General features: G+C 40.2%; 1 protein-coding gene and 1 pseudogene across 1 annotated transcript in view; both read right to left on the bottom strand.

Annotated features, from left to right (window-relative positions):
• Positions 1-20,456, bottom strand: part of KCTD1 (potassium channel tetramerization domain containing 1) — a 173,754-nt gene that overhangs the window by 139,457 nt on the left and 13,841 nt on the right. The gene's annotated exons all lie outside the window — the stretch shown is intronic.
• On the bottom strand, positions 18,021-18,139 carry LOC111739953 (annotated as a pseudogene).

The following is a 20,456-nucleotide window of genomic DNA, read 5'->3' as shown; positions in this document are numbered from 1 at the left end:
AGAGATTGCCTGGTGGGAGGCTATTTCATAGGGAGTGGGATGCTCAACCTAGTCCCATAGGGTTTTACATATAAATTCAATTCTTGGTATTTCATCTATGTGGGCAACATGCAAAACTTGTCTCTATTATTATTAGACTGTTACATATACTCTGCCTGACTTTGATTTAGTGGAGTAAGGGATGGAAAGAGGATGGGAATTGTGGAGTTTTTCTTTCTATGCCCGCTTAACACCTCTGAGTGGTAGACCCATGCATTTTGAACAAACTGGCCATTCCCAGACAATCTTTCAAGGTCAGTTCTCTAGGCTGAGCCCATTCAAAAAACACTGCTCAAAAAATAGATTATGTCTTGAGTACTGTTACATTCAGATCAAGGAACAAGCATTGCAATAATCCACAGAGCTAGTTAGTTATGTCAGCCAGGAGGAATGCACGCTGTCAACTGCCCGTACAAAGATGCGTATCATAGCTGAAGCTTCTCAACATACTTTTCTCCCGTGCTTTGTCTGGGGAGAAGAGTCTCTCAATAGTCACAGTAACTAACAATTTAGCTTTTGAAATATGATATGGGAAAATCAGGATAAACAAGTAAGTGTCTTTTGGTCCATTGGATACTTATTGAGCTAAAAATATGAGAAACCAAAGGGGATGATGTTTTATACGTATTGAGACGTATTTTAAGTAGCCGACAATATAATTTAAATGCATTTAATTTTTCAAACTATGCCACAGTCTCCTGTGTGGTAGAGAATGGTTTGGGCATTTAGAATGTGGCGTCCAAGTCTCTTGTATGTTGGTTATAATTGAACAAAAAGTTGGATAAGGCAATAAGAGGGTGTGGGTGGAAGAGAGAACTTAGCTTAATGTATTTGTTTTCACTCCAAACAGCTGAGAGCTTGGTGTTAAACACTGAGGTACAGAAGGGCCATGTGACCTTGAACAAGTTTTATCTTTGTAAATCTTATTTTTTCTCTTATGTACAATATGTGGGACAACTATTTTACAAGGGATTGTGCAGACTAAGTGAATTCTCTTGGAAATTATCAAAGTGTTATACAAGTGTAAGGGATTCTAATAGGTTCAAAAGAAGCTCTACCTTCAAGGAAGTTAACTGAATGGATTAGGGAATGGAAGCAGTATACTTAGTTTTGTCAGTACTCCTTGATGATGAATTATGGGGTCTATGTGGTTTCAGAGAACCCTGTCAAGTGGACTGGAGCTTATGCTTCAGCGACTGGGTGATTCCACCTACCACCTCTAACTCCGTCTTTAGAGAACCACAAGTCAAGGACTCAAGGAAACACATTATTGGACTAACCGATGCCTCTCTCTTCACCTTAGACATTCAGATCCTTGGACAGAGACAAATGTGAATGTGGAGCAAGAAAGTGTTTTAACATTGACTCTGATGACCCATTAAGGCAAGAAAGTGTTTTAACACTGACTCTGATGACCCATTTTATTTACCATCCTGTATAGGACTTGATGTGCTAGAAATCTATTTAGTGTTCTGTTTCAACTATTTTGTTATTTGGAATTAAAGTAGCTGCATTTCAATTGACATTTGGGAAGATATACATAGAAGAAAAGTATTTTTGTTTGGATACTGCTCGTTTCAGTGTTTCCTTGAGAAAAGGAAGATCAGCATTTTACAATCCTCCATAAAAAGCCAGTGCCTATTTCTTCTTGCTATAGATGGAAGTTCTACACATCCTCTGCCCTCTGTGAATTCTTACATAATTATTGCCTATTTGGCAGAATTAGCATAATTGATACTGTCCTGGTCTCTAATTTTTAGTACTAGAAAAAAATTTAGCTTAGATATATTGTGAATATATGCTGTTCTTGTGATATTGTGATTTATATGAAATATATACCATATTTGGTCTTCATCCCCATTTCTGGCACAGAGCACCTAAAACCATTGGAATTTCTTAACCCATTTCTCATTTAGGAAAAAAGTGCAGCTCGCTGCCAGCATTAATTTAATTTTACATAAACACACTCTTTGAGGCTGAAGCAAATCTGACTGGTTTTCAATGTGAAATAAAATACAAAAACTGTTCTTGGAGTTATTTCTAAACAGAACTTGTCTCTAATCCCAATGTAACAGAAATGTGTACATAAATAGGATTCACCAAATGAATCTTCAGCTAACAACTGTTTGCGAACGACGTTAATATCAGGCATAGGCATGCTACAGTTTCCAGGATTTGACATTTTCAGAGATAAAGAATTACTATTTTTTGTAAATGGAAATACCACTACTGAAAACAGAATGCTATAGAATGATGTCATTTGTTTCCAAAGACTATCAATATTTTAGAGCGATGCAAAAATAATAATAAAAGCAAGATATTTTGTGGCAAACTTTGGGGGTGAGGTTAGGACTATGATTCGCGAGTTATCTCGGGATAAACCCTGCAGTGCAAGCTGGATCGCTGGCCAGTATTCTCCTGGCAAAACGGGAAATGGGTTAACTGTTGAGAACAATAAAAGTGCCTTTTTTTATGTTAATGAGGTGACTTTTGGACTTCACTTAAGGATGCTGGCAGGTTGCCTTGTGATTAGAGGGTTGGAATTTTCAGTCCCCCCACCCCCCCACCCCCGACCTCTGTGGAGGGAAGAGGGACTGGAGGTTGAATCAATAGCCAGTGGTCTCAGCCATAAGAAGAGATGAAATACTGCTATTTGTGACAACATGGATGGACCTCGAGATAATCATGCTAAGCTAAATAAGCCAAACAAAAAAAGTCGGAAACCACATTATATCACTTATATGTGGGATATAAACCTAAAAGCACCAAATGAACAGGACAAACAGAGACTCATGGACACGGACTACAAACTAGTGGTTACCAGAGGGGAAGGAGGAGGGGGAGGGGTGAGGTAGAGGGGTGGGAAAGGGGTCAAATATGTGGTGACAGAAAGAAATCTAACTGTGGAAGGCGAACACATAGTATAAACTTATATATGCCTGTTAAAGTGTACAGTTGAAACTTACTGGATTTTGTTAACCAATGCCACCATAAAAAATAATAAATTAATTAATTTTTTAAAAAGGCAAATAAAATCTTGATATTTTTATGAAAAAGATAGCCAATGGTTAATGATTTAATCAACCGTGACTATGAAGCATCCATAAAAACTCAAAGGATGTGGTTCAGAGAGCTTTGGGTAGCTGAAGGTGTGGAGGTGCTGGGAGAGTGATGTACCCAGAGGATAAAGAAGCTCCCCGACCTTTCTCTATGCCTTCTTTGCCATAGGTAGGCATCTCTTCCAGCTGGCTGTTCCTGAGTTATACCCTTTTATAATAAACCGGTAATCTGTCAGCCATTCCAGCAAATTAAACCGGAAGAGGAAGAGGTCTTGGAAACCTCCAACCTATAGCCAGTGGGTCAGAAGCACAGTGACTGGTGTATAAAGGGTAAGGGGGAGTCTATGGGACTGACCCCTTCATCAGTGGGCTCTGACGCCATCTCTGGGTTATAGTGTCAGGAATGAATTACATCATAGGATGCCCAGCTGGTATCCAAAACTCCCTCCCCCACCACACACGCTGGAATTGGGTGCAGAAACTTTTAGCTGTTTATGAACTATTTAGTGTGTCCTAAGTAGACACTAAGCTCTTTTTAGACAAAATATATCAGATGCTCCTAATGTTCCCATTCCATTCTTCTTATTAGAATATTTTCTTAACAATTGTCCCAAAGTATTTCTTATTTCTTTACCTAACTTTTAAAATAGATTTTGCTTCTGATGATAAAAAGACTATATGCTCACTTTTGGAAATTTGGAAATAGAAAAGTAAAAGGAAGAAAGTGAAAAATTTCCATTATATTACTCTCCAGCAATACCACTAATAATACTTCGGTGCATGCCATGTGTTTATGGGGTGATACAGATGTATTGTGGTTGATACCGCAGGTTGTCTAAGAACAGCCAATCCTCCCCATTTTTATTGCTCTTATAACTTGGTTATGGTTCAGGGCTTCTCAAAGTCATGTACTTGAGGGTGGCTGGCTAGGGCTAGCTCTCCAGATTTCAGGTTGCTGGGCCAATGCTTGCCTTAAGGCCTGGGCAATGGAACCAAAGTTGTCTGTGGATGAGCCTGCATCTGTGTGTGTGTGTGTGTGTGTGTGTGTGTGTGTGTGTGTGTGTGTGTGTGTGTGTGTTTGGTTGTGAAATAGAAACACGAGAGGAAAGGGCCCTTCTCCAGTGGTGGCACTATCTGCATCTTCAGATCATAAGGGAAGACACTGCCAGCCTTGCGAATGGCAGTGGAGAAGAGAAGAGGACATCCCTCCTTGAGTCACTTTTATTTATTTTTATTTTAAAATTTTTTTTTTAGAGTCAAAAGAAAAGTCGATTAGAAAAGGGGTAACACTCCACAGAAGGAGCGTGGTCTCCTCTCAAAGGCAAAGGGTGAGAGGGACCTTGAGTCACTTTTAGTTGTGCTTAACAGAAACACAAGTAGCAACTTGTAAGTAGAGAAAGTGAAGGAGGGATGATGTGGGGGAAAGGAAGAAAAGTGAAGGCAAAGGGGAAGAGACCAACCTACACTCCCACCCAAGCTGTCCTGACAAATGCACTAATATGCAGTATGCACATGGGGGCAGACCAGAGCTGCGGCGAATGCCAACCTATTGAATATTTTGATCTTTGGTAATGTCAGTTTTTAATATATCTGTTAATATGGAGATGGCTTATAAATACATTTTCTCTTACTAAAAGGCACGGGAATAGCCTAATCTTTCTCTAACAGTTTCATCATGCATTCCAGAAAGCACATTTTATTCCATATTAAATAGGAACAAAATATGCATTTGAGTGTCCTCGTGTACTTTCTGTGGCCTCTTTGTAGGGGAATTAAATTGGTTCCAGAAAGCAACCAAGAAGTTCATGGATTTTAGGCAATCCATTCCCAAGTCTTGACCTAAACTTCTGTACTAAGTATGGCCTAATGAAAGGGCACTGAACTGAAATTAAAAAAGAAAAAAAGAAAAACACCATGGATTCTAGTTCAGATTTTCTCTCTAACTAGCTCTGTGGCTTTGAGTAAATTATTTTGCATCTCTGGAACATATTTTTCTTATTTGCAAAACAAAGGGACTCATTAGGGCTAACATTACTCAATCCAATAAAACTATGGATTGCAGCTATCTAAATTCTCTACTAAAGACCACAGAAGTAAGAAATAGGGTGAGAAGGTCAAAGGAACCAAGTCATGATAAACTAAGGGGAGGAGGGGAGAAGGCTTGGGCTGAGAACGATGTACCTCATTTGCGGAAAACACTGGACTGAGATCTCTTCAAGCTATAAATATTTTCACTTGGATGTCTGCTGGAGACTCAGCTTGCCCCACTTCAAAGCTATTGTCTTCTCTCTATAAACATCTCTCTTTCTCAGCATCCTTGCCTGCTGATAGCACACTAAATTTCCTGCTACTCACCTAGACCTAAACCCAGAAGTCTAAGGTCTGGTGGGGAAGATAATGAAGGGATTAACAAATATACAGGCCATTATACACGGTGATGAGTTCTATAAAGAAAAGGAGGATTTTTAATCCAAAACAGTGTGTGTGTGTGTGTGTGTGTGTGTGTGTGTGTGTGTGTGTGTGCGCGCATGAGAAGAGAGGGAACTAATCTGGGTGGCCAGAGAAGGTGTCTCTGAGAAGGTGACATTTAATCTGAGACTTGAAGCAGGGCTGCAGAGAGGGGTGAGGGATATGCTTTCAGGGGCCCTGGGGCTGGAGAGGGTGTGTTTAAGGAACAACAGGAATTAAAAGAAGGCCTATGTGACATCCAGCTAGTGAGTAAGAAAAGAACAAGATACAGGTGGAAGAGGCCCATGGGGTCCTCCAGGCCAACCAGGGACAGTCTTGTTCTGAGGGAGATGACAGGTCATTCTTTTTTTCTTCCTTCCTTCCTCCCTCCTTCCCTCTCTCCCTCCCTCCCTCTTCCCTCCCTCCTTCCTTCCTTTCCTTTCTCTCTTTCTCTCTCTCTTCAGAAATTCCCTTTATTGCAGAGGCCATGAAATTTTAAAACATCTGCTTGTTGAGATAGAATATACATTTAATAAACTTCACCAATTTTAGTATACAATTAATGGGTTACGGTCGTCTCTCATTTAATCTTCTTATTCATCATCTATATGCAATTAGTCTTCAAGTCTGGTTAATTTTTATTTCGAACATCTTTCTGTCTCTTACATCCTTTCATATTTAAAGTCAGATCTGGGCCTTCTTCTCATGATTAGACAATCTCCTAATGATCAGGTGCCCTGGCCTCAGGTCTCTTCCCCCTGCCCAACCACTTCTATTCTCTTCTCCCTATATTTTTTTCTTATTAAGTCTGAAACTGCTACCAACTGATCTCAATATTTCTTTCAATTTATTATGTCACCACTCAAAATCTTCAGTGGCCTCCTTTTGCTTATCAAATAATGATTAAATTTCTCTTCCTTTAAGATCCTCAACATCATGGCCCCATTTTAGCCACTCCACCTTAGCGCCCTATAACATTGTTCTTCCATACTGTAAGGAGTCTCCTCACACTTCCAGGCATCAAGCTTCACCTGGTACTGCAGTGGGCGACTTTCGCCTCTCCATTTTCCCTTCCAAACAGGATCCAGCATTTCCTTCTGGTTTCCACTTCTCTACATAGTCCGCCCTGGCTTAGCAATCCTCTTTCCCTGGCTACCATCATTGCTTTGGGGAGAGCATCTAGAGTGACCTAAACCAGGGCAATCAGAATGCCTTTTGAATTCTCGAATCCTAGGACAGAGATTCTCTCTCTCCTGGATGAAGTATGCACAAATGTGAAGACTGGAACTGCTGGCGTTTGCCAACAGACAGGGCTTGGAGGAGGCGCGCGCGCGCACACACACACACACACACACACACACACACACACACACACACACGAAATAAACAAGATAAGTTTATAAACTGGTAAGTTCTATGAAGAAAAAATAAAACAAAATGATAGAGAAGAGTTGGGCCGAAAGATGGCTATTTTAGGTTGGGTAGTCAGGGAAGGCTTCTCTGAGGGGGTAATATTTAATGAGAAACAGAAACTAGCCAAGGGTAGATGAGGAGCAAAAACAATCTACAGAGAACACCCAGCACAAAGGCCTTGTAGCAGGAAAAATCTTTGTGGGTTCCAAAAACAGACAGGAGGCACTGTGGCTGAGCAGGTAGGGAGAATAATAAGAGACGATTATGTTTAATTACCTCCCTCTCTTTCTATAAATCTTTGAAGATTTCAAGGCTTATTGTATGCCCAACCCCTTACTTGAACTTTCCCTGACTGAGCTAAGGATCCTGTCTTTGGGCTACTTTGTTCCCAGGCTATGACATACTTTGCACTTGGAAACTGGAATTTGGAAAGTAGCTGCCATGAGATGTCTTCTATGGCCCTCTAATATTTTTCTTATGACGTTATTAACTCTCCTTAATTTCATTCTAGTCTTTGAAAGCATCTTATGTTTCTGGCGTGTCTGTCACAAAAGGTTAACACTGGGAAGCTTTAATGCTGTGAAAATTCACTGTGCTTCTAGATTCATTGCCTCCCTAACAGAGTATATTTGAAATATTTAACTGAACCATGTGAAACTATAATTTTCTGTGGGGTCAAAAATATCAAACATCAGCAATTTTATATGGTTCAACCCATATTATAACATCGTCTTTAATTATACACTACAGTCTAACTCTGCCACTAACGATCCAAATGCATTAATCATGGTTCCAGAAAAATTTCCTTTGTGGAACCTGGGCCCTCCAAGGAAATGCTCCTTTGTAATGAAATGTACTTTTGATCACCTGACTGTCCCCTAAATTAGTTGTGGGTAGCAAATTATTTTTTAAAAAACTACTATGCAGTTTAGCATTTGCTTAAATTTGGCTTGGTTGCTGCATTTAAATTTTATGCATGAGACTGATTTTTAGTGATACGATTTGAGAAGAGCGATGGCTTTTTAGTAAATGTGTCACCTAGGCCCAAAATTACTGGCTACTTTTGATAGAAGCCTTGACTGTACCCAATTACTCTTGAAGGAGGCACCCTTTGGTTGTCTTTCTCACCCAGGGAGTCAAGTCACTGGTGGGTCCTCCTGTGCCTGACCGAAAGAAGACAAAGCAGTACTGCCGAGGGATTCTGCTGCCATCCTACTGCCAGGATGATGCCCTTGGCCCTCGACCCGCTTCCTATCATACAATCTGCCAGGAGTGGTGAGAATCAGAACCTTCCCTGGACTCAGGCCTCCTTGCCCTCCAAAGTGTAAAGTGGCTATAGATTTTACTTTTGTTCTCTATGTAAAGGCACACTTTTCAGAATGAATCGTTTATTTTTCATCTGGAGTAAAACACTTAAAGAACTCTTTGGACCTCAGTTTTTTCACCTGTAAAACAAGGAGCCAGACTAAACAATTTCTAAGGTCAGTTTTAGCAAACACCATATGGCTGCCCAGTGACTTCATTGGTAAGGCGTTAATGTACCTGTTAGACACACACACACACAGACACACACACACACACACAGACACACACAGACACAGACACACACACACACACACACACTTATTTATAGCTCCGATTTTGATTATAATTTCCCATGTAACATGTCCATGCAAGTTTCTTTGAAAGAGTGGAAATAAATCTTCATATAAGCAATACACATTTTGTGAACAACTTCATTACAGCTCCACCAAATTTCTTTAAACATGCCAAAGGCACTAGAAGGATAACTTGAAAGTTCTAAAGGAAGCAGTTTGCATTTAGGGAAAAAAAAAATAGTAAAAAAGTGTCTGAGTGAATTCTTAAGTGGTGATATCCCCCTTTTTGCCCCTTTTCTTGAGTTTTAAAAATAGCCTAAATAGAATCTTACTTAACTTTCTATAAGAAAACATACCTTTAGGCTGAGAGACTACATTAGAAATTTCATCCTAAAGAATTTTTTTTTGGCGGGGAGGGGGGGTGTTCTGGGGTGAAGTTATAAGAGCCTCAAGATAGAGGCTTCTAATTAAATTGCCCTCTCAACCAGAACTGCAGAGTATACGCTATAATCACCACGATTCAGTTTAAATCTGGGACAGAATGATAATTTTGTTAGTTCAGAGGTTTTTAAACTATGGCTCATAACTGCTGGAGTTTCCGATGACTTTTTAAGGTTTTGCAAGGCGTGTGAATTTGCTGGGGGACCAGGGGACTTTCAGTAAATGAATAAATAAGAAAGAATTCACAGTCTCAGGAAGTTTAAGTAGGTCTCAGATGATCACGAAGCGCTGTAGTTGTCTTTCTGGCTTTGCAGAAGACAACAAACTCACAATAAGTTATGAGGAAAGAAGTTTTAAATGCTTTCCCTACTAATGGTGATGGATTTGCCCTTATTCACCTGTACCTTTCATCCCAGTTTACCTTCAGGGTAGGCTTGGGAAGTAAAAGCTGATGCCTAAAGTAGTAAAGGGGAAAAGGATGAGGCAAGTGCAACTCATGACCTTGGCTTCAGCCCTAGCCGATGACCTGAGCTAACCAGTCAAAGGCAAAACAGATCATGCACTCATTCATTTACTCAATAATCTTGATTGAGTGCAATGTGCAAGGTATAGGGGATACTGAGGCAGAAAAGGTGTACAGGATTAAGACGCTTACATTCTTGGGGGAGTAGACATTAATGGATAAACTTACAAACAATATGTTAATTAAAATTGTAATTCGAGCTATGATAAAAATGTCAAGGTTTAAGGAGAACACGGAACATAAGAACTCAGCCTAGTTGAGCAGTGAGCCTAGGAAATCTTCCCTGTGAAAGAGACATTTAAACTGGAACCTGAAAAACGAGAAGGAAAAGTGACCAGGTGAAGTGTTGTGAGATCAACATTCCAGTCAGAGGGACCAGCAGGAGAAAAGTCCATGAGATGGGGAAGAGTCTGGCTCTTTCAAGGAACAAAAAAGGAGCCATCTTTCTAGAGCAGTGATTCCAAAGTGTAGACCATAGAACCGTGAGGGTCCCTGAGACCCTTCCAGGTCATGAGGGTCAAAACTGTGTTCATAATAACACTGCGATGTTATTTGTTTGTTTCACTGTGTTGACATTTGCTTAAATGGTGCAAAAACAACAGTGGGTAAAACCGCAGGTGTCTTACTCATAGTAAAGACAATGACACCAAAAGACATAAATAGTCACTGTTTTTCATTGCCACACCCTCAGTTTTAAAAAATGCCTATTCACTTAAGAATGTCCTTGATGAAGCAGTAAAAATCATTAGTTTTATTAAATCTCAACCCTTGTGTACATGCCTTTTTAATATTCTGTGTTGTTAACTGGAAAGTATGTATAAAGCACGCCTGCTGCATACTGAAGTATGAACGTGATCTCAAGGAAAAGCATTTTTGCGAATGAGATGTGAGCTGCGTGAGCCACTTTTTCATGGAACGCCATTTTTACTTGAAAGAATAATTGGCAGACACAGTATTGTTATTAAGACTTGAGTAACTGGCAGACATATTCTTGCAAATGAATGAAGGATGCTTATCACTTCAAAGTTGCCAATGATAAAATTCAAGCTTTCAAGTGAAAATTTTAGAATTTTGGAAAACTTGTATCTTCTAACGTGATCTTGATATCTTCCAAATACTTACAAATACTTTCTGATAAGATTGATGGTAATAATAGTCCAGGTACCTGTCAGACAATATAATCACTAATTGTTCCACAGAAATTTACCTAAACTTCCTTTGTGAAAAACTGTATTTTACTTATAAATACTGATACAAAAATTCTAATCAGACTAGAATCAAACACTATATCAACAAACCAATTAGCATTTACTCCAGGAAGGCAAAAGTATTTCAATATTAGGAAACTGGTTAACATATCATTACTTACAGGAGAAAATGAATACGATTTTATCAATAGATGTTTAAATGGCATTTGATTCAATATAGCGGGCTAATAAAACTCTAGGTAAAATATGAATGTAAAGAAACCACTTAAAATAATAAAAAAAAAATACTTCCAAAAAACCCTCCACCAAATGTCTTAATAGCAACACTAAAACCATTTCATTTAAAATCAAGATCTAGACAGGAAAGCTTATTATGACCATTACAGTTTGATTTTGTTTTGTCAGATCTAGTGAATATAATAAAAAAAGAAAGTGAGTAACTGGAATAAACACTCGAAAAGAGAAATACATACTATGTATTTTTGCTGATATGAAAATCCAAGAGATCCTAATGTTTTTTTAAAATCACTAAAATTAATAAGAGAATTTAAGAATCAGAGGACATAAGATATATACACATAAATTATTAGCTTTTATTTATTCTAATAATAAACATAGAAAAATTGAAACGGGGAAATATTCTATTCATAAAATAGTGAGCAAAAATACCAAGAAATAGTTAATAAAAAAGGTACATCCATATGAGGAAAACTAATCTTACTAAGCGTCACAAAACAAAGTCCAAACAAATGGAAAAATATACCACAGTCTTGGATAGAAAGGTGGACTAACATAAAATTATTAATTCTCAAAAAAATATATATAACTATAATGCCATTATAATTACAGCTGCACAGTTTTCTTTTGAAGGAGAGAGAGAGACTAGATAAAATTATTTTAAACTTCGTATGGGAGAATAAATGCTCAAGAATATTTGTGAAAAGACTAAAAAGGTACAGCAATAGGGGAATTATCTTAGCAGACACAGAGTATACTACAAAGCCGCTACAGAACAAATATGGTATTGGCATGAGAATGAGAAATAAATCAGTGGAAAAGAAAAGATAATCCAGAAATAGTCTTTTATATGAGAATTTAATGTACATTATATATCAAATGTGGTAGTTCAGTATAGTGGGACAATAATAAATTATTTAAAAAATGATACGGGTATAACTGGCTAGCCATCTGAAATAAAATAAAATTCCTATTTTACACCATATACAAAAATACATTCCCCAGAGATTAAAGTCTTAACAGTAAACAACAAAACAGAATAAAATATTGCAGCAATATCTAGGAGTCTGTGTGTAAAATCTAGGGACAAGGAAGCCTGAAGAAGATTGGGAAATGCAGAGACTATAAAAGAAAAGAAATATCTGACCACATTAAAAATGTGTAGGGCAAACAATATTATAAACAAATTCAAAATACATATGATAGATTTGGGGAAAATACATGTAATGACAAGTTTTAACTTATATAATATTTATATTAACTTATATAATGTAGAAATTAATTATATGTTAATTGATCTAGGAATTATATAATATTGGAAAAGATTTATAAATTGGTAACTCAGTAGAAAAATCATCAAAGAATATGAAAAGGCAATTTATAGACGCACAAATCCACACAGCCTACAAATGTACAAAAAATGTTTCAATTTACCATAGCTGGAGATATGCAAATTAAAGTAATAACAAGGCATCACTTCATGATCAGCAGGCCAGTCTAAATGAAAAACAGCTATAACATATATTGTTAGTGAAATGTCAATTTTATAGCATTTGGAAAAGAAATCTAGCATTAATTATTAAAATTTTAAATACACCTTCTTAGAGGAATAGATAAACAATCTGTGGTATCTACATACAATGGAATACCACTCAGCAATAAAAAAGGACTATTCTACATGCAGCAGCATGGCTTAATCTCAAAAACATTATGCTGACAAAATAATACAGAAACAAAAGGATCCAAACTGTATGATTCCATATGTGCCAACTCTTAGAACAGGGAAAACTAATCTACAATATTAGAATATACGTGTCGGGATGTTGAATTAAAGCACTATTCGGAGTGGTGAAAAACTAGAAACAAGTTGAATACAGAATGGTTAATTGTAGTTCATATCAAGGACCAGTATACTGCCAATGAAAAAGACAGGGATAGAGGTATACCAGGTGACTTGGAGACAATTTCTACAAGTTATTATTTATAAACTAGGTATAGAAACGTATAACCATATAATCCCATATTTGTGAAACAATGACCTCATCCCTATATCTAAATGTGTGTATATGTATATACATGTGTATGTTGTAGCTGTGTTTCATAGGCATATGGAGAATAATATGGAAGATACATATTAAGTGTGTTACCATAAATTGCAAGAGGAGGGGAATGGAAGAAAGTAAAGAAGGACAAGGGGGCATCAAGCTAAAAGAGGAAAGACTGAGCTAAAAATCTGCTATATATGATATGATTATATTCATGCACTTGTATATTTAAAATTTATAGTTAAAGAGGATTAAGCAAAAAAAAAATGCTATCTCTCTGCAGATGTTTTGAATTTAATCCTTGGATTATAATTGACCTATGGACTATATCATGTTAGTCCTTTATTTTTATCGAATTGAACTTTTTAGCCTTCTCTATTTTACAGAGAAGAAACTAAAGCTGTTAAGCTTAACTCACTTGCCCAAATGAACACAGCTAGGAAGTGGCAAATCATGAGTTCGAACCCACGCAGTCTATCTTGGGTGCAAAATGTAAAGGGGTGCTGAGAAACTCAGAAAGCCAGAGAAATCATGTTTTTTAAAAAATTAAATCAATGCAAAAAAATTCCCCTTTTGACCAAAATTTTCGATTTTTTTTTAAAAAGTCAGGATCTGAACCTGCACTTGTATGGCTCAACCTCACTCACCTCATCCTTATCTCAGCCCCCTTGGATCTTGTCTTTATTTAAAATTTCATATTTGCTCATAGATTTTTCACATTGATTTTTTTAAAAGAAATATTGCATTAAAATATTATTTATCTTGATTACTGCATGTTTTTGGCACCTCCTTAAACGCTGTGCCCAAGGTAAGTGCCCCACTTGCCTCACTCTAATCGCAGCCCTGCTTGTTTCTCCATCATTAGGCAACTGTGTGAAACTAAGCCAAATGCTGTGACTCTGAGGCTCAGTTTTCTCATGTATAAGTGGGGACGATCATTTCCTTCCCACTTCACAGGGCTGTGGCAAGAAACTAAGAAGATATGAATAAGATATTGCCTGTGAAATGTAATTATTTAAGTTGCTCGTGAAGGGATAAACAAGTCGAATCCCTCGGACTTGGACAGGCTCCCGTGCACTTGGCATGCCCATACCCACTGCTGAAAACTTCCCCATAATTCTAATCTTTGTTTGGATGGCTATTTGGCAGAGCAGTAGCCTTCATCAATCACACTGTCCTGTATCTTGAGTAGGTGGCATGAAAACACACCTCTTAAGCTAGAGCAGTGCTTCTCTAACTAGAGTGTGCATGCAGTTCACTGAGGATCTTGTTAAAAACCACATTTGGACTGTCAGTCTGCAGTGTGGCACGAGAGTCTGCATTTCTGACATGCTCCCAGGTGATGCCCATGTGATTGGTCCACAGACCTCAGTCACTTTGAGTAGTGAGAAGATGCTGGGCAGCACACACGGCGAATGGGTCAGAAAGATGGAAATGCACTAAAATATTGATTGGGCACTACACAGCAGCATTGCTGTGAGCATTTTAATCCTAACAGTAGCCCTGTTAGGTGGGTTATATTATGTGCTGCCCACTGTACAAAGACCACCAAGAACACACTTCTAGTCACACAAAGTTAGATTTATTCAGCTTGTTGCAAGGGAGAACACATACCAAGGAACGAGAGAGTTAGAGGGGTTCGTTATGGAATTTGGGCTTGTCCTGGGGAAGTCTCAGGAGTGCTGGGGTGTAGCACCAGTTCCGGCCTGGGTGCCATCCAGGTACAAGAGCAATTTCATAATTGGGCATCTTGGATTTTGGGTTTTTCCTTCGGTCCAGGAAGACAGGTGATTAAAGCAGATAGAACTGCCATTATGGAGAAGCAGTAGTCACACAAGTTAGTCCAAAGAGGGTGACGTTAATTATGTTTATGGTTGTAGAGTGGCCTTCTCTTTGTTTTGTATCATACATAGTCATGAGTGGCCTTGTGGCTGGTTTGTTTCAACACAATCATGCAGTGACCTTGTCTGATTATTGTTTTTATTCTGTGAGTGATGTTTACGCTCCTTTAGGACATCGCGGCCAGCACTGTCCAGACCTGAGCAAGCTGGGCCTCGACCCAGGCCCTGTGCCTGGGAGGACCCCTCACACTGGAGCAGCTTTTCCTGGAGTTTTCTAAGTCCTTCCCCAGTGCCTGAGACTGGCCAAGGCTGGCAGTGCCATCATGCCGGAGTGCCCTGAACCTGGATTGGAACTCATGTGGGCCTCAGGCCCCGTTCCTTGCCTTCAGAGCACTCTCTGAATCTCTGCCCCGAGCATGAGGTAGCCCTGATGCTCCCAGGAGCTCCAGGACCCACGCCCACGTGGTTATCCCTGGCCCTGTGTCTGGACACCCCATTCCAGGAGGGCAGCCTGGCAAGCAGATTGTTCCCAGTGGTCGATGCAGAGTTTCTTTTACAAAACTGTGTGGGACAGAACTGCCAGAGTGGTGCTGACATGCTGAGTTAGAGTGACTCAAATTGATTTTTTTACATTTAGTGTTTTATTTTTGAGCATATTTTTATTTTTATTTAAAAATCTTTTTAGCTCTATTGAGGTATAATTGACAAACCTGTAAGATATTTAAAGTATACATTGTGGTGATTTGATATCTGTATGCATTGTGAAAGGATTCCCCCTATCTAGTAATGAACATATCCATAACCTCAGATATTTATCTTTCTGTTGTTGTTGTTGTAGAGGACATTTAGGTTCTCTCTTAGCAAATTTCAATTATATAATACAGTGTTATCAACTATAGTCACCATGTGATACATTAGATCCTCAAACCTTATTCATCTTCCAGCTGAAAATGTGTACCCTTTTACCAATCTCTTCCTATTCCACTCCCCCTCCCCCGCCCCCAGCCCTTGGCAACCACTATGTACTGCCTGTTCTGTCAGTTTGACTTTTTTTAGATTTCACTCAGATCGTTTACGTAGACGAGGCCATATAAAAAATATTTGCCTGGGGCCCCACATCCAGGGATTGGATACGTTGCAGCCTAGTGGCAGCTGCCAGGGCCATTTTTCTCTTTCTCAACTATTATCGTTACCCTCACCCCCTGCTTTTTAAAGAAGAGAAAACTGAGGTTCGCAGAGGTTAAGTGGCTTCCCCATGATGCCATGGTTGTTGGGCGGTGAAGCGGCGACTCAGACTCCGGTGATCATGTTCCTGAGGCTGGTGCTCCAGCCCACACACTCCCTTTCCCACTTTGCCCACTCCAAGGGCACCCTGGATGCCTCCAGCCCCATCGTCTGTGCTCTGCATACTGCTGATGTTTTGAACACTGATGCTTTCCAAATTGCTTAAATGGTCTTTAATGTCTTTTTCTGCATGTTACTTGGAAATCTCCACACATTTCTCACATTTTGCTCTTTCCCTCCTTCCTCTTCCTGACCCCAATGATCCTTTGGACTGATACTGGTTAGGGGCCCCACGTGCTCCTTTTGAGCCCCGGTCCAGATTTGTCACAGGACCATGGAAACACTCCAGAGCATTAACTTTGGCTTTGTGTGAACACCAGAGACTGTGAACAACTAAGAATGTTCTCTCAAATGGCACGGGGCCGATCCAGATTGCCGGGGGTGGTGCTGAGGTTAGCTGTGAGGAGGAGGTGCCTACATGTGGGCAGGAAAGCGAAATGTGTTGAGTCTTCTATTATGGGGGTGGCCCACCCAGTGTGGTCACCCTTCCCCCAGCTGATTTCAAGAACTAGGAACAGAGGGAGGGTGGGCCATGACTAAGAGGCTCAGTGTCCTTTCAGCAGAGAGAGGTAGTCAGTCCTGTAGCATCAGTGGGACGAGGCCTGTTTTCTTCTGTTGGAGAAAATTCCAGAACACAAAAGTATTAGGAAGGTTCCTCTGTGTGAGTGCAGTGGTCAATCTACCTTATAGGCAGTGTCTATAATGGAAAGAGTATCGACTCTGGAGTCTATAGACCTGGGCCGGAATCCCCACACTGCCAGTATATTAGTGCAACCCTGTGAAAGTTATATAAACACTCTGTGCCTCAGTTTCCTCATCTGAAAAGAAGAGATAATAATGCCTTCCTCCCACAGTCGTGGTGAAGACTGAATAAGATGATATCGGTACAATGCCTGGCATAGAGTAAACTGTAGCTATTGTTATCATTCTTTTTTGTCTTACACTGTTTTATCGAAGATGATCTGAGATCACAGGCTGGTTCTCCTTGGTGTCACTTCAAAACGTTAGGGAAATCTCTCCCACGTACATGTAGTTTGTTTTGAAAAATCAGTTGCAAATCAATCACCCATCAACACAGCCAAACCTTTTGTGCCCATTTTCTATTTTCAGCCTGTATCATCCCTGCGGGTGATAAATTCAAAAGTTCTGTAGCCTGCTATGTAAAATAGAAGCTTCTCTACTTATCCAAAGCTCTCCCTCTCACAGTTCAATGGCAAATCAGTCCAAGTCACTCAATTCCTAACCTTCATTATTTCCTCGACACTTGAATATTTCCTTTTTCCTCTGTAACATTTTATTTATCTCTCACCACAGTTTTTCTGGTAACTTTACGACTTTCTTAAAGTGCACCTGCAAGAACATTTCAGGGCTGGGCACACCCTCCTGTTTTCTTTCTCACCCTCGGTGTTTCTGTTCTGAAGGTGTTTTGTGGGCTATTTAGGATGTGGGAGGCTTAGCTAGCGGCCCTTGTCTTGGGGTCTCATGAATCTAGAATTGAAACACATCTCTACTGCTGACTTGTCAGCTGTGTGATTAAGTCCCATGCGTATGGTGGGTGTGACATTAATACCTGCTACTACGCTGGTGGGGGTCACGGAGCTCTTTTGGGGAAGTGTTTGCCAGGGCAGCATAGGGCAGAGCCCAGGCACGCGAGTGGAGGCCCTGGGCCCTGTCTTCACTGGCCAGTCCATCATATAGCAAAGCTTCATGTCCTCACCTCAACTTCTGCCAACCACCTTTTAACTGACTTTCTGACCTCCCCATACTATCCATTTTGCATACTGTTGCCAACTTCTGTTCTTTCTTTTTTTAAAAAAAAAAAAACATTTACAGCACCTGGTGTTCTAAGCTGGTCTCCCATCCAAGTACTAACCAGGCCCGACCCTGCTTAGCTTCTGAGGTCAGTTGAGATCGGGCACATTTAGGGTAGCATGGCCATAGACTGACTTCTGTTCTTAAGATGTGACTTTAATCGTGTTGTCCTTCTATTCAAAACAGTCTTCAAAAATGCCTTTCGACTTGTCTGGAAATAGCTTCCCAATTTCCTCCCTTCCTCTTTTCACTCTCCTTTCCCTCCATATCTTCCACTTGTCTTCAAACATCAGAGAATCCTACAAATATCTGGAGATGCCCCTGGACTGTGACCCAGCCCACAGACTTGGGGAGCGCTCTGTCCAGTTGGCGGGGGATGTGACCAGGCATGGAGTACAAGGGGAGAAACAACAGCCCCAGAGAAGCTGAGATCTTAACTGTGTCTCTTTATGTGAACAGGAGTCTACATAGGGGAGAGGGGTTCAACTCAGAGGAAATGAGAGTTCTTGGGAAGAAAAAGTACAAAAAGGAGAAGATAATGGTAGGACACAACATTTGGGGGCAAAGAAGTCTGGAGAACCTAAAGCCAGGGACACAAATAAGGCAGGATGAGGTGACATTAGTAAATGGAGCCCAGGTGGTGATGGTGGGGGTGCTCCCTAGGCTCTGGGTTGAGCCTGGGGGCAGTGGGAGGTCACAGAACATCCTTAAGCAAGGATGTAATGTCATGTAACTTCCAAAGAAAAGATCAGGTTTCATGGTTTTTATAAAGAATTGAAAAAATATAGAAAATATAGAAAAATATAAAAAAGTAGTCAGAAAATAAAAATTCTATGGCCCAGAGATAACATTGATGACATCTTTGTATTTACTTATTCTTTCTCCCTCTCTCTCACTGTGACTACTGTGTAATGACTGCCTACTATGTGCCAGGCATTGTTATGAGCTTTCTTCATGTAATCCTTACAACTCTATGCTGCAGACAAAATTATTATGCACATTTACAAATGAGGAAGCATTAAGAAGCTTCACACAGTCAGTAAGTAGCAGAGTCGGGCTTCAGACCAGACATTCGGGCTCCAGCCCCCACGTTCTGAGCCCCTGGGCCACGTTGCTGCTCAGCAGTTATACAAGCAACACACACGTATACAGAGAGATGTAAAATTTTCTTTAAAATAGAGTTTGGCATCTTAATTTTCCAAATTGGAGTTTTAAAAAGAATTTTGGTGAAGGCACAAAGGCGCTGTGTAGGTGGAGAGTAGTTCAGAAAGTGTGGTGGGAGGAGGACAAGCTGGATGGCTGTTGCAATGGTCCACGTGAGAGATGATGAACGAGGGCGAAGCTATGAGAGTCGGGGGAAGGGGTGGGAAGAGGTGATGGATTTGAAGATCTTTAGGAGGGAGAAACACCAGACCCGGATGAATGGTGAAATAGGAAGGATAAGTGTTTGAGAGATCAGGAAAGTGATGAATTTTCTTGAGACTTCGTGAGAGGGTGCTATGTGCAAGATGGACCTGTTCATTAGGCAGTCAGAGACACAGATGAAAAAACACAGTGGAGTCGACTGCATTCCTCAGTCAAGGAACGTGACGCTCCCTGGGAAGAATGGACAGAATAAAATGATGAGACGTCCTCAGAGGAAGCTTAGGGACACAATCATGGAGGATGACAGAGCTAGACGGTGAGGTCTGAGAGTGGCCAATACACAGAGACCACAGAGCAGGATGGGATGAGAACTAGAAGAAGCCGCTAGATTCCCTGCTCTCCTCCCAAATCCCCGTTTCAGGCTCATCTCTCATCTGTCTTTCAAAATCACTTTTATGTCTTCATCTCCAGTTTGCTTCATTTTTTCAGCTTGGTGTGCTCTCTCGCCTCCTCCAGCAAGCCTTCCCAATCCGTTTGCCACTGGGCCTCCAGCTCTGTTTGCCTCCTCACTGCCATTCATTTTGTTTCCTCCCAAGAGTCCAAGCATCTGGGATAGGGGCTCTGCCTTCCTTGGAGCCCCGCAGTGCCCGATAACAAGGTGTTGATTAATTAGTTGCTTATAACTCTCAGCATAGAGTGTATTATTTTACTTGTATAGTTTGGATTTTTAAAACCATACTTTCTCTGCACCAGAAGCTCCTCTGCTCTATTTAGCTCATCCTCAGCTCTGTGAATTCTTCCCATGGCATATTCTTCTCTGTTGGCTTGGCATTTTGCTACTTGACGCACCACAGTCAGCCCAGGAGCTGAGACTCATGTGTTCACCTTCTTTTTCTCATTTTCCCGCTGGTCTCTACTGGTTGTCCCTCCATCTCTCTCACTCTCAATTTATGACCACCCCTCATCCTAAAAGCCACGGTAAAGTCCTTCCTGTGTGCTGTGTTTGCCTATCCATTTAACTCTTTGTAGGTAATTCACTAATCTGATGGAACTAAGATGGGTATAGTCTGTTCCATGCCCCTT

The sequence above is a fragment of the Pteropus vampyrus genome, unplaced genomic scaffold (genome assembly GCF_000151845.1).
Source record: "Pteropus vampyrus isolate Shadow unplaced genomic scaffold, Pvam_2.0 Scaffold55, whole genome shotgun sequence".
Lineage (NCBI taxonomy): Eukaryota > Metazoa > Chordata > Mammalia > Chiroptera > Pteropodidae > Pteropus > Pteropus vampyrus.
The sequence above is the reverse complement of the archived record's forward strand: the minus strand, read 5'-3'. Positions and strand labels throughout refer to the sequence as shown.